Source organism: Lithobates pipiens, unplaced genomic scaffold, assembly GCF_037356315.1.
Source record: "Lithobates pipiens isolate NorthernLeopardFrog02 unplaced genomic scaffold, aLitPip1_a1.2 Scaffold_1, whole genome shotgun sequence".
In the NCBI taxonomy this organism is placed as follows: domain Eukaryota; kingdom Metazoa; phylum Chordata; class Amphibia; order Anura; family Ranidae; genus Lithobates; species Lithobates pipiens.
In genome coordinates, this window is record NW_027507685.1 from 208,428,460 (window position 1) to 208,444,488 (window position 16,029).

The following is a 16,029-nucleotide window of genomic DNA, read 5'->3' on the forward strand; positions in this document are numbered from 1 at the left end:
AATAAATAAAAACATTTTTTAATAAAAAAAATAAATAAAAAAATTCAAAATAAAAAAACAATAATAAAAATATATATAAAAATTTGTTATAAAGCTCAATTTAAGATTAATTTATAAACTTATTTGTGAAAAAAAAAATTAATTATATATATGAATGCTTACATGCACATTACCCTTACAAATATATAATATATATTATATTATATTTGATAGGCTGTCCATCCATCAAGTGATCATATTGGGCACCAATTTCCAGCTCTTCAAATAGAACCAATGGACTATCTTGTTACCCAGTAATTACACTTTAAAAAGAAAACATAAATGTTTTTATTGATACAAAATATAAAAAAGACGTATTTAGATACAAATTTAAAAGCAATGAGCCAGGACTTTTCAGTTTTGGGATCTGAGACCCAGCCAGGATTTGTGGTACTCAGGGATTTTGTTCAAATTTGGGGGCTGTAAGTTGATTTGTACTGGAGGGGATTGAGGGCAGAGGATTTGTTCCAACATGGTGGAGGGAGGTTGTTCTGGATATGTGGGAGGGATTTAAGGGATAGGATTTGTGCTGAGAGGGGGATTTGGGGTATTGTGCTGGGAGAATTGATTGGGGGAAGAAGGATTTGTAGATAAAACCTTGTGAGCTGCCACACTCCTAGCCTAAAGTCAAAAACAAAATAAATATATAAAAAAAAAAAATATATATATATATATATATATATATATATATATATATATATATATATATGTAAAAACATATTTAAAAAAAAATAAAGAAAAAAAAATAAAACTAGAAATAAAAAGAAACCGCTACCTACACTACCCACACTTGCCAAATGTGACAATACAAACTGATATAACAAATGTGCGGTCCTAAAAATAAATGAAATAGATAAAATATAAATTAGATAACTATTAAACTAATAACTAAATGCATATATCCTATAATGTAAAGGTAATAAAGTCAAACATAAAATATAATTAAAATGCACGTGCTCCGTTTGGTGCACACAAATCCTCAATAATATGAAAAACATAAATATAGAACGTGATGGTAATATCTGCATGCAATGTCCAAAAATATATATAGGGAAAGTGCACATGCTCCCTGTATTGGACAAAAATCCTTAATATTTCAATAGACCAAACATATACCATGATGGTGATATCTTCATACAATGTACACCCCCTCCCCCCCCACCAGGTGTACCCTCACCTTAAGGGCTTTTTAAAAATGCCTGTGATAAATAATATTATCAGCTTGGGAAGATCGCAGGGAGCAGCCTCATCCATGCAAGTAAGTGGATCCCTCTCACAGCTCACAAAAGCTGATCTGGATGCAAGTCTCACTATTATGTATGACAAGTAGGCATGAGCCGAACACCCCCTGGTTCGGTTCGCCCCAGAATCTGCGAACGGACCGAAAGTTTGCATGAACGTTAGAACTCTATTATTTACAATGGACGCAAACGTTCAAAATCAAAAGTGCTAATTATAACGGCCAATATGCATGTCATGGTCCTAAAAAGTGTTTGGGGACCCGGGTCCTGCCCCAGGGGACATGTATCAATGCAAAAAGAAGTTTTAAAAACTGCCTTTTTTTCTGGAGCAGTCATTTTAATGATGCATGAAGTGAAAAAAAAAAGTGAAATATTCCTTTAAATATCGTACCTGGGGGGTGTCTAAAGTATGCCTGTGAAGTGGCATGTGTTTCCCATGTTTAGAACAGTCCCTGCACAAAATGACATTTGTAAAGGAAAAAAAGCCATTTAAAACTGCTTGCGGCTTTAATCTAATGTCTTGTCCTGGCAATATGGATGAAAATCTTTGAGAAAAATGGCATGGCTACCCCATCACCCCCCCTACCCCAGCCCATTAACAGCTCCTTTGGGTCTTGTATGGATATTAAGGGGAACCCCGCACCCAAAATATGTTATGTTAATGTTAAGCAGATGCCTGTGTTGCACAAATGAAGTACACAACACAACTGGCGCAGTGCATTGTGGGCCGTTCATATCACATGAATTTGATGCGAACGGCTCACAAAGTTCTGGTTTCGACGAATGGACGAACGGCCAATGTTCGATTCGAACATGGGTTCGAATCGAACACCGGGCTCATCCCTAATGACAAGCTGGCTAACAAATTTCACTCAGAACTTAAAGCATCCACCAGCACACTACAGCAAGAGATAGCTTCCCTGGGAGGGCGCACTGACATGCTAGAGGCAAAACATGATGAACTATCAATTGCCCATAATGATTTAAGAAAGGATTTTGAGCTGCTAGCTGAAAACCATTCCTATCTTCAAACGCAAGTAGAAGATTTGGACAACAGGAACAGAAGGAACAATTTAAGAATTGTTCCATAGTCTGTAACAGATTTGATTTCTGCTGTCTGCAAACTGTTCCAATCTCTTCTACCTGACACCCCATCACAGTCCTTCGCATGCGACAGGATTCACAGGGCCCTGCGTCCCAAACCCCCCGCAGATAAACCACCTTGGGACATCATTCTCTGTATGAAGGACTTTATTACTGAGGAGAACATTCTAAGGGCAGCCAGAAACTCACACAACATAGAGTTGGATGGCATAAGGATTCAAATATACCCTGATATTTCACAAGCCACCCTTGAGAGAAGGCGCAAGATGAAGGAGATAACAACTATCCTACAATCTGCCCATATCAGATACAGATGGGGTTTTCCGTTCAGATTAACCATCCCTCATAATGGCACCATGTACTCTATGACAAATGTCGCAGAGGGCAAAGAACTCTTACTCAAACTAGGTTTGCTGGACCCTGGAGTTATCAATAGACCCCCTTCTACACCGCTCTCTTCGCCCATGTAGGCCACCCCCCCATCAAGACGTGACCAAAGAAGGATGAGTTCATCTCTGCGATTCGCTAACCGATGATAGTCGCTTTAAATGCAATGCTCTTTTATTCCCTCATTTTTTCTTTTTTTTTTCTTTCTCTCTTTTTCCATTTTTACACAGATCCGATCCTGACCTAGCCATTTCTTTTATATTTTTTGGATGTATGTTATTTCCTGGCTTTACAACCTTCTTCTTCTTCTGTTTGCACTCATCCTCCCCGGCCAAAATTGCAAGGCACTAATTCATCATTCATCCTCTATTGCAAATCTCTCCAATCAAGAAAGGTTTCCTCAGACTTTTTTTTCAAACCCATTCATATAATACACTGGACTTTAACACCTCCCCTCTTTCTTTTTTTTTGTGTTTTTGCCTTTTTCTGACATAACGCATGCACTCTACTTTTTTCATATAAGAAAAATATAGATCTGATTTGGAGTGTTGCTTAGTCCCTCCGCCTCTGCTTGATTGTCCCCCACCTCAATTTTGGAGTCTGAGGTATGGATCTCATGGCATGTATTTTCGTGCTTTTGATCCAGATCACGGCTGCCCAAATTAGTAAGACTCCTGAAGTGAGGTATGGACATTTTAGTCCTAAGATTTTTTCATTTAAGTCAATCTGTCTCTTTTCTCAGCTTGACCCCTGGTTATATTATGTTCAATCATTTCCATTTTCTGACAAGTTAGGTAACATGTACAGTTACCCATTCAATTTTGATATAATGATGTTTCGGTTTAACATCTACAACTTTTTTATACCCAAGTCTCATACAAATATCAATGTGTTAGTAAACAGTTTTGGTACAGATTTTTTGCTTAGAGCTGAAATCAGGCTTTTTATGACCGTCCTGATCTTGATCACCACACACACATGCAGAATTGCATATTGGGGTGCCTGTCCTGCGGTCATTTTTTTTTTTTATAATTTCCTTTGACTCATCAACAACTAACTCGTATCACTCTTTATCACACCAGAAATTTAATCTCCACCGATTAAATGGGTCTTAAGGTAATTTCTCATAACACTAATGGCATGAACTCTCCTCAAAAAAGGAAGAAAGCTTTCCACCATTACAAAAGGCTCGGTGCCGATATAATTCTATTACAGGAGATGCATTTTGCCGCTGACGGGCATCCCAACTTTTTTGATAAGGCATATAGGCAGTTCCATTACACCACATTTAATTCTAAAACTAGAGGAACAGCTATTTTTATTAAAAACTCTGGTGTTTGAAACACACAGCATTTTCAAAGACCCAGAGAATCGCTTTTTGATAGTCAAGGGTACTATAGGAGGACGCATGATTACAATTGCATCTGTGTACGCACCCAACGAAGCTCATGCATCCTTTTTCACAAAATTCTTCAACACATTACATAAATATTCCTCCCCCCACCTGATTATAGGCGGGGACTTTAATTTAGCAGCACATTCATCCTTAGATAGGAGTAGAACTGTATCCTCTTCCAAAACATTTCCTAAAACCTTAAACCTCATACTGCACAACCTCCAACTCATTGATTCTTGGAGAGCACACAACGTTGGCATAAAGGGTTATACCTTTTATTCGCACCCTCATGACTGCTCATCTACATTAGACTACATCTTCTGCACCCCAATCCTATTAGCTAACTCGTCAAAAGCTGATATTCATAAATGCCCCTGGTCGGATCACCAGATCACTTCTTTCACTACCTCTAACATTGGTCTAGCACATGCATCATATAAATGGCACATTAATGACGCTCTATTAACAGACCATTTGAACCTACAGCAACTATCATCCAATATGGAAGAGTACTTCACACTAAATTCTTCCCCAGACATTCTTCCCACAGCACGATGGATGGCCCACAAGGCCGTCATGAGAGGCCATTTAATCAAATTGGCCTCCACTATAAATAGAACAAAACTAAATGACATAAAAACACTAACCAGAGATTTAGATAAATTATACCATAAACACAATCAATCCCCCACAGGCAATATACTTAAACAAATTAAAGAAAAAAACGCATGACCCTAGACACTTTATTAACATCCGACACAGAAAAGGCTCTCAGATGGTCCAAGGCTAGATTCTTATATTATTATATAGTAATACATCATCCACTATGTTTGCTAGAAAGCTGAACCAATCCATGAAACCTGCCCACACCTGTAAACTTAGAAATTCTGCAGGGAACCTAATCATGCATCCCAAGGAATTTATGGAGATCTTTTAGATTTTTTTACAAAAAACTTTTGTCCTCACCGCATAATACTCCAAAACAATCCTCAATACATTGGCTGGATGATATCCCTCTACCAACCCTCTCCAGCATACAAGCTGAGAAGCTAAACACAACTTGCTCCGAAGATGTAGTAAAAAGGATAATAGGTTCCTTAAAGACCTCCACTGCCCCAGGTCCAGATTCCCCTCTGAAATGCTCCTAGCGAATATGTCATTATTACCTAAACCTAATAAGGACCACACCATTCCTCAGAACTTTTGCCCTATATCTGTCATTGATAATGACCTAAAAAATTTGGGCAAAATACTAGCAGATAGACTAGCATTAGTTATCCCCCCCTTAATCCACCCTGATCAACCAGGCTTCATTCCTGATAGACAAATTACAGACAACATAAGATTAGCTGCAAATATCATCCAAAACTAACCTCCATGCCAGATCTATAGTTTAGACATACATAAAGCCTTCAATAGCGTCAGTTGGTCCTACTTAGATACCCTCCTTTCCCGATTCGGTATAAACAATGAATTTTTACATGGCTTCAAAGCTCTTTACCACGATCCACATACTCGTATCAAATTACCTGGCCACAACTCAGAATTTTTCCCACTAAATAAAGGTATAAGACAGGGCTGCCCACTATCCCCCTCTTCTTTTTGCCCTCACCATTGAGCCCCTTGCATGCGCAATTCGCAACAATATAAACATCAACATCATGTTCCCCACTGAACCCTTGATCTCTCTGCCTTGTCTAGTCCAGACCTTAGACACATTCCATGATCTGTCAGGATTAAGCATAAACTTATCCAAATGTTCAGCCATTCCAATCAAATGTCCTCCAAATCTAACTACCACAATGAAAGAGAAATTTCCTTTCCAATGGTGCACAGACTCATTCAGATATTTAGGCATCCATATCACTCCATAATATAATTCCCTTTATCACTCTAACTACCCTAGACTATTCCAAAACATTAGGAACCTACTTAATTCATGGTCAACTTATAATATCACGTTTATGGGTAGAATAGCTACAACCAAAATGGTTATATTACCAAAACTTTTATTCTTTTTCAGAGCCCTTCCTTTACTGATTCCTAAAAATACTATGGATTCTCTACAAAGAGAAATAAACAAGTTTATATGGAACAACAGAAAATCCAGATTCGGATATTCAATAATGTTTAGACCTCCCTCCGGGCGGGGGGCTGGGTATTCCAAATCTGTGTATATATTAGCTTTCGGCAAGATACACACAACTTGCCCAATGGTATGCAACTTCCTTCCATATACCCTGGTTACTGTTTGAGGAACAATCTATTTTACCTTACCACCTTCAAGGCCTTCTATGCTCTAAATCTATTAAAACTCAAAGAATTGGCCATCTTAACAGAGTGGTACACCAAACACTTCTATTATGGCACAGGCAGAAACATAAATTTAACATTTCATCAGATATCCCCCCCCTAACCTCCTTCCTGGGGGATCCTCTTTTCTCCTCTTATAGTCGTAACACAAACCCTTACACCATATGGCAAACCCTAAAACTTACATACCTAAAATCACTCACTAAAAACAATACTTTTTGTTCATTCTCAGTCCTACAATCAGAATAACAATATAAAACATTTCTACCAAAAATACTTTTCCTTCACTCTCCAAACCCCCTTCACGGAATTTGAACAAATTTGCCTTTCTTCACCCCGTAATAGGGGGTTAATATCCAGAATCTACAAAAACCTCAACGAACACAACATGTCTGACATGACAAATGTCTCAATGGGAATCAGATTTAAAAGAATCTTTTGATTTGGAACAATGGGATGTCATATTTAACAATCTACGTAAATGCACTAAAACAGCCTCCATCAGAGAATCGGCGATCAAATTACATTACAGATGGTATCTCATCCCAGACAGAATCAACTCGTTCTACCCATCAATCTCTCTCCTATGCTTTAGAGGATGCCTGGTCCAGGGCTCTCTTATACACCCTTTTTGGGACTGAACACAGCTTATTACTACCCGGCAACTTGCACAAAGTAAGATAGAACAAATTACAGGGAAGAAAATTGTACTAACACCCAAAATGCGCCTCCTGTTCTTCCCAATTCCAGATATTCCTGTAGCACAGGCCAGACTTATTCATTCCTTATTTAGCGCAATACACTGGGCTATAGCTCTTAACTGGCTTTCCCTACTGTACCATGGTCCCAAATTATGAACCGTATGCTTTCTATCAAATTATCACTTTGGCGTGGTCTGGACATGACCGAGTAAGGACGTGTGCTTGTGGAGCTCTCAGTCTGTCATGACCCCTCCGGCCCTTAATTCAGCTTAGACCGTCAGTAAACACGGCATGTACTCTGCTGGGAAGCAGAGAAGGAAACAGAGAAAGAGGCAGCCGCCTACACTGCACACAAGTGGTGAAATTACACGTTATTTCCCCGTCCAGCAGGAAGCATCTCAGACTCCTAAGATAGCGGACACCATGAGGAGGGGCGCACAAGTGAGTATATTACAACCCCACTCAAGTCACCACCCTCTGCCTCTTGCTCCATGGACGAAGACCTCGGCACACCAGTGGTGTTTTGCCCTGACACACAGAACTCACTGCACTCGCATCCTATGCCGCTGACACTACGGGCAGATGCAGAGCCGAGAGCACTGCTGCAGGCTCTGCCTACAAGAGCTGACTTTGAGTCACTAGCAAGCAGGCTAGAGGCTTCACACAGACAAGACATAGCAGCAGTCCGCAATGAAATTACCTCACTGTCAGAGAGAATGGGAGCAGGGGAAACCACAGTATCAGAAATGGAAAAAAGACTGAAACAAGTGGAGGAGGCACAGGCCATACATGCAGCCTCAGTACTGGCCCAACAACTACACCTGGAAGAAACTGAGGACCGCAGCAGATGGAATAACCTGCGATTATGGGCCTGGACTAAAGCTGCTGGAACAGAGGATCTGGAGGCAACTACACTAGACATATTCAGGAATCTTGCAGGGGATAATTTCCCGGTTACGATGTCTTTTGATCGTATACACAGAGCGCTGGGACCACGATCGGGAGACCCAAATCGTCCAAAAGATGTGATCTGTCGGGTCCATCAGTATTTACACAAAGAAATCATCCTGAGGAAAGCGCGGGAGCTGAGAGACATTGAATTTGATGGAGCGGTCATTCAGATCTTGCCGGATCTCTCAAGAGCCACTCTGCAGCGGAGAGCACTTCTAAAGCCTGTATTGGAAATTGCCCAGCACTGTGGTGTAACTTACAGTTGGGGATTCCCTATTGACATTGACATTCAAGAAGCAGTCGCAGTCCTTTACCTTGCGCTTACTCACTGATAGGCACAGATAAGGTGGCACCGATAGGCACAGATAAGGCAGTACTGATGGGCACAGATAAGGCGGCACTGATGGGCAAAGATGGGCACAGATAAGATGGCACTGATTGGTGGCATGGATGGGTGGCACAGATGGGTCGCACTAAGGGGCACTGATAGGTACCACTGATAGATGGGACTGATGGGCACTGATAGGTGACACTGATAGGTGGCTTTGATAGGTGGCACTGCTGGGCACTGATGGGCGGCACTGATGGGCACTGGTAGATGACACTGATGGGCATGGATATGTGGCACTGGGGTGCAGTACTGTTGTTGAGGCAGATTATGGTCACTGATAGGTGGCACTGTGGGCACTGATAGGTGGCACTGTGGGTACTGATGGGTGGCACTGTGGGCACTGATGGGTGGCACTGTGGGCACTGATGGGTGGCAATATGGGCACTGATGGGTGGCACTGATGGGGGGCACTTTTTTATTATCTAGGTGGCACTTGGCAGGGGGCAGGTGGGCACTGATGAGCTGGCCGTGATCGGGACTAATGTCCCGATCACGGCCGCCGGTGATCGGCTTTTTTTTTTCTGACAGCTGACAGCGCGAGGAGGAAAAATAGCCTATTACCGGCTCTGTTGTGTCACATGATCAGCTGTCAATGGCTGACAGCTGATCACGTGGTAATCGACCCCTTGCTCCGATCCGTGATCAGACGAGTCTCACAGACTCGCTGATCACAGAGCGCGTCACGCGCGCCCCTCAGGGGGCGGGCAGGCCGCTCGTGCACAGGACGGCATCAATAGACGTCATCCCGGCAAAGCAGGTCCGCGCTGTAGTCGTCATTCGTCTATAGCACGAATCTCTAGTGGTTTAAAGAGGCGATTTTAATGTACCCTTGAATCCAACAGTGGACACATCCTCTGGTACCTCTTCCTTAGAACTGGTGTACACAAACGCATTAATCGAGATCTCCACGAAGCCCAACTGATAGATATATGGAGACTTCACCATGCAGGGGAGAGAGACTATACATTTTACTCATCCCCTCACAAAGCATATTCCCGTATCGATTATTTCTTGATACCGCATTGCCAATTGGAAGCGGCACATGACCCAGTGATAGGAAATATCACCTGGTCAGATCATGCATATATTACCATGTGCTACACCCTCTCACAGACCTCCATATCTAAATCAAAGTTCTGGAGACGGTACTGACAGACATTACAAAAGCACTGAACCAATATTTTAGCAACAACAATGTTGACAATTGTGACCCAGGGATACTCTGAGAAGCCCATAAATCCGTAATTAGGGGGGTACTGATTTAGCACGAGGCTCACATCCAACGAGACAGGGAGAAACAAATTTTAACACTTCTGCACAAGATACAGGACGTTGAATCCAAACATAAGAAAACCCCAATACTCTCATTAGAAACAGAATTACAAGCTCTCCGGAAGCAAACGGTAGACCTTTTACAATATAAGGCTAAGGCAGCATTACAAACCTGTAGGAAACTTTCCTATGAATCGGGAAACAAATGCGGGAAACTTCTGGCCAAAGCAGTTAGACTACAGAGACTACAAGCATACATCCCCCAACTCATCTCACCCTCGGGACAGAAGAAAACTATGCCTACCCAAATAGCTAGTGAATTTCAGGCCTTCTATTCCTCACTGTATAATATCCGGAAACAGCATACTAACGACACAGCAATAAGAGAATACCTTACTCTGTCAGACATCCCTAAACTACCAGAATATGCAAGAGTGACACTCGAGGAACCCATCACATTGATGGAACTACATTGTGCTATCAAAAATATGAAACGGGGTAAAGCATCAGGCCCAGACGGGTTTACTTTGCAATATTATCAAACCCTCTTCCTAATACTAGGACCTCACATGGTTAAGCTGTTCAACCATTTAACAGAGGGTGGCCATCTACAAAGAGATACCTTAAGAGCCTACATCTCGCTCATACCTAAAGAGGGGAAAGACCCAACTGCCTATGGATATCTCTTCTAAATATAGATCTCAAACTCTTTACCAAGATACTCGCCAACAGACTTTCACAACACATGACAGACCTGATACACTTAGACCAAGTGGGCTTCGTTCCCTCTAGAGAAACTAGGGACAACACCAGTAAGGTACTCAATTTGATACATAGCGCTTCAGTGACCAAAACTCTATGCGTCTTTCTCAGCACAGATGTTGAGAAAGCTTTTGACCGGGTGAGTTGGGAATTTATGTTCTCGGTGCTCAGACACGTCGGACTCTTCGAAAACATGTTATGATGGATCTCCGCTATATACTTCACACTGACAGCCCAGGTCAAAGCTAACGGAGTACTATCTGATCCCTTCAGCATCTCTAATGGTACCAAGCAAGGCTGTCCCCTGTCAACCCCTTCTCTTTGCATTAGTATTAGAACCATTCCTCGTATCCAGAATTAATATAGGCCAGGCTCAGTACAAGATTTCTGCATATGCAGACGACCTTCTATTTTCCCTTACCACACTGGTAGTATCCCTCCCAAATCTAATTAAGGAATTCAAGAGTTTTGGGAACTTATCTAATCTGAAAATCAACTTTCACAAATCCACCGCTATGGGCATTAACATGACTCCTGACATCCTGACTCCCCTGAAAACCAAATTTAATTTTAAATGGTCAGACAGCCATCTCAGTTACCTGGGAACCAGCATCCCTAGTAACTTGGCACACACATTTGATCTGAATTTCCCTCCCATGCTACTTAAAGTGAGTGGACTGCTTGAGGAATGGAATAAAGGACTCCACTCCTGGTTCGGCAGATGCAATCTAATCAAAATGTGCATTCTCCCGAAACTTCTGTACCTGTTCCAAGCGTTACCAATCAAGATCTCACCTCAGTATTTTAAACGAGTACACACAATGTTCACAAAATTTATCTGGGCCCCTATGAAACCACGACTACACAAACAATATCTGACTTTACCGAAACAATATGGAGGACTAGCCCTCCCTGACATTAAACACTATTACCAAGCGGTACACCTAGGGAGACTTATAGATTGGAACAGACATGAACAATCCAAATTGTGGATTCAAATAGAACGCGACCAGGTAGAAGCCCCTTTAAAGGGACCAATATGGTGCTAGACATGACAACACACCCCACCATATACCCCACCATAGGTGCCATGGTACATGCAGGCTCCATAATGACGAATACAACCTCCCTGACATCAAGGCAGTCCCCATTATTCCCAATTCTAGGTAACCCGGCATTCCTACCTGGACTAGACCGCGCGGAATATGATACACTTTGGACGGTGGGTAAGGACCGGGCTCTACATTACATAGACGGAGATCGTTGGTCTTCAATCCAATCACTAATGAGCGCCACCGGAAGCTTCCAGCTCTCGTTTTGGAAGGCGATTCGATTACATAATTTCTTACACTCAATACCAGAACCGGTGCAATTCAAGCGGGACCTGACGTCATTAGAAAGCTACTGTAATGACAAAGGGATTTTAACCCAAGTACTTTACAAAACATATGCACTGCTTAACACACCGACAGAACAACCAGACCTGTTGTTCGTGCAAAAATGGGAAAGGACCTACAAAGGACATTCACTGCCATACAAAAACAGAACATTATCAGATTCTCTCTAAAATCCTCCATTTGCACAAAGATACAAAAAAAAAAAAAATTACAAGATCTTAACAAGGTGGTATTATACACCACAGCTACTACACATGTTCTGTCCCGCTACAACAGACAGATGTTGGAGATGCCAAACAGACGAAGGAACACTCCTCCACATCTTTTGGTCTTGCCCGTTATTGCACTACTACAGACTACTATGTATGTTTGATTGCCTATGACGACTATCTTGTACTTTTTCTGTACTCTCTTTTCTTGGAAAATCCAATAAAATTTAATATTTGAAAAAAAATTATCAGAACACATCCATCACGCACTATTTGATACTATGATCACATATAAAAAAATGGAAACCATGGAATCTCTCTTTATTGATACAATGATTTAACGCTTGGTTCTGTAAATCTATTCATCATCTTACATACCTGCAAGTGTTCGGTAACTACATGGCGCTATTTCTTTGCTTAAATATGCATTTTTAGATTTGTACCTCTCTCTTTCATGCCTTTGTTACATATACTATATTTTTATACCTTGTGCACCCAATGCTATGTATGTATTGTAATATCAAACTGTATTGAGACTTATTTTTCAAATAAACCGTTTGTGAACAAAAAAGAAAAGGTTTTATTTTGCAGTAGTAACATCCAATAGAACAGTCTCTCATAGGAACAGAGGGCATGGGTGAAGAACTCAGGCACCTTGAACTGCAGGTCTAGCAAAGTCTACCCAGAGAGTAGCCACTCGCAGCTGGGTACTTCAAGGCTGAACAGATCTCTAGCCAGAGATCATGGCAGTCAGAACATTGACTCAAAACTTGGAACAGTCCTATGAACGTGTACAAGTTGTAACTAAGGGTGAACAGGAACCTTTTTCCTCAGTACCCGGAACGTCTCCCGTCTCCTCAATGGCACTAGAAAAGTGTGGATTCGTCAATGTCCTTCCCAACTCAGTAACCAGGCACTTCTTTGGATGCCACTTGCCGGCCCTCCTCCGAAGAGTCCTCCCCCGATCACTACCACGAGCTGTGGTGCCTCTCCAAGCCGAGAGCACACCCGGACACCTTGAATCCTCCCTCAGTTACTGCGCTTCAGACCAGCCGGTTCCGAGACTTGGGAACAGACGGATTCCTACCCCAGACCAGGCAGGTCTATCAGGGGCCTCTGACAGGAACATGTTGCGGGATGTCGAACACCCCCCGTGACCGGGACCCCTCACGGGGCTACCCTGGTCCTGGAACCAGAACAGACCACAAGGGTCTCACATACTTCTCTCTCTGAAACACATGACCCACACCTCTTAAGTACTCCTTCCCAGACTCCTCAGTGGGCCCCGGCACTCCCACTGATTGGCTCAGAGAAGGCCGATACCCAAACATACAACCAGGCCTGGTTCTGGCCTGTCATGCGCGCCTCACTGTTCACATGACCAGGCAGAACTTCCAAACACAACCTGGCCAGACTGATGTTAAGGCCAACCTATGTAATTAACCCTCAGAACCCCTATTGTTCTGAGGCAAAAACTAAATTTACATGCGTATGACATTTTGTCCAAAATGTCATCCGCTACATTTTAAAACAGGTTTATTGCAACTTAAAATCCCACATAGATGTGCACTCACATTTAGCACAATAAAAACACGCCTTGATATGCTTATGATGATAGAACGTGATAATGTCACTTGGAGACCAAATCTGCAGCCACGGCTCTCCACGTTCGCCCTGTCCTAAGCCTGTAGCACAAATGACTCCTCACTTCCTTCCTCGTCAGCTGGCGAGTTGTTTGTACTACAGGCTTAGGACGGGGCGAATGTGTGCCAGAAATGGGGAGAGGATTTGTGCTGGAAAGGCAGATTTGGAGGAAGGAAAATTTGGGTGGGGGATTTTTGCCAGGATGAGAAGTTGTGCTGGGAGTGGTGATTTGTGGGGAGGGGAAGAAGATTTGTGCTGAAAACGGGGATTTGGGGAGAGGATTTGTGCTAGACGTGGAGAAAGGATTTATGCTGAGAGAGGGAGGATTTGTGCTAGAAGGGGAATTTGTGGGCGGGGAGGATTTTTGCTTGAAGAGGGGGAGAGAATTTTACATGGGAGGAGGATTTTGGGGGAATTTGTGGTGATAGGAGGAGGTATTTGGTGGGAAGGAGGATTCTTGCTGGAGGGATTTGGAAAGAGAAATTGGGTGGGGGTGGATTTGTACTGGAATGAGGGTTGTGCTGAAGGGGAGGATGGGGGAGGGGGGTGTGGAAGAGGAATTTTTTTTTAAAAAGGGGATTGGGGAAAGGAGGATTTTCACTGGGAGGAGAAGAGGATTTCTGTTGGAAGGGGAGATTGAGGGGGTGATGATTTGTGCTGGGATGGGGAAGGGGGAATTTTGCTGGGAGGGGAGATTCGGGGGTTAGATCTTTGCTGAGGAGGGGGATCGGGGGTGGGGGGGCAATTTGTGCTGGGGAGGGGGTAAAGATTTGCATTGGGAGGGGTAAGTATGCAAATTAGTGTTGTTTTTTTTGAGGGGAGGAATTGGGGATTTGATGTTTGCTGAAAGGGTAAAGTGGGGGAGAATACTGTTTATGGGGGGGGGGACTTTGCATCTCCTGACCCCTACACTTTGCATTACACAACCCTAACACCTGCACTCTTTGCTTTGTACTCCTGATTCTTACTATGCATTACACTCTCCTGTACCCTATATTCTGTTCATAATACTGGTGCCGCCTGCATTCTGTGCATTACGTACTTCTAGACCCGGCATTCTGAGCATAGCACTCCTGCCCCTGCACTCTGTGCTATTCTGACCCCTGCTCTCAGTGTGTTACTGTACATACTCCTGATCCTTGAACACATTGCATTACACACCCTGGACTCTTGTACCCTCTGCTTAGCATCCTAAACCTGACACTGACTGCAGAAGTCTGTGTGTTATGCAATCCTGACCCTTGAACGCCATTGACCCATGTACTCTGCCTTAGACTCCTGCACAATATATACTATATTGCAGTGGTCCCCAACCTTTTTGGCACTGGGGACCGGCTGTGTGGATGAAAATTGTACCAAGGACCGGGGGGAGGGGGGTCACGATTTTTCACGGGCAATGGCTGGTGTTAGTGATTCAATAATCACGGCACCATGCTTGATATGGTGTCGGGGTGATTGAAGCATATTATTTCTATTATTACATTGCAGTAATAAATGAAATAGTTCAACTCGCCATACTGTAGAATCAGCAAGAGCCCCGAGTGTGTCACTTACCACTATCGCCTGCTGCTAGATGTGCATAGTCACTTGCCACGCTGCCTGTCACCAGAAGTGGAATGTCACTTGCCACATCACCTGCCCCACTGCCTGCCACAAGATGTGCATTGCCACCTGCCACGTTGCCTGTCACCAGATGTGGAGTGAGTGGCGCGCCCCTTGTGGTATGTCAGGCAGACAGCTGAGGGGGTGAACTACAAGTCCCAGCACACCTCACCTGTACTCCCACACACAGCTCACCTGTCACTGATGACGTCACATCTCTGTGGGATCACCCCTCTGGATGTTGCAGGGTGTCTCTCTCCTCATGCTGCAACTGGTCTCATCTGGCAGAGGGAGGGTCCGGGACTCCTTCCGCTCTCAGTCTCTGGCTCCACCCTTCTGCCATCCCTGATCAGCTGTCTGGGGGGCAGGCAATCTGCGCCTCTGAATAAGGAATCCTACGTTTTCACACACCGAGGAGCCAGAGGAGAGCAGCGTTGCGATGGTCTGGTTATTAAGGGTGTTTAAGTGCCCAGTGGTCAAGTGGTTAAACAGGTCTGTGTCATTTTTTTGGTGTATATGTGTTGCTGTGTTTGGGGGTATTTAAACACACAGGCGTCTGCATCTTTATTAGCACTTCTGCCTAGCAGCCTTAGGGTTGTTGATTCAAATCCCAAACACGG

General features: G+C 43.2%; 1 protein-coding gene across 1 annotated transcript in view; it reads right to left on the minus strand.

Annotated features, from left to right (window-relative positions):
- LOC143982458 (olfactomedin-4-like) overlaps positions 1-16,029 on the minus strand; it is a 40,078-nt gene that overhangs the window by 12,202 nt on the left and 11,847 nt on the right. The window lies entirely within an intron of this gene.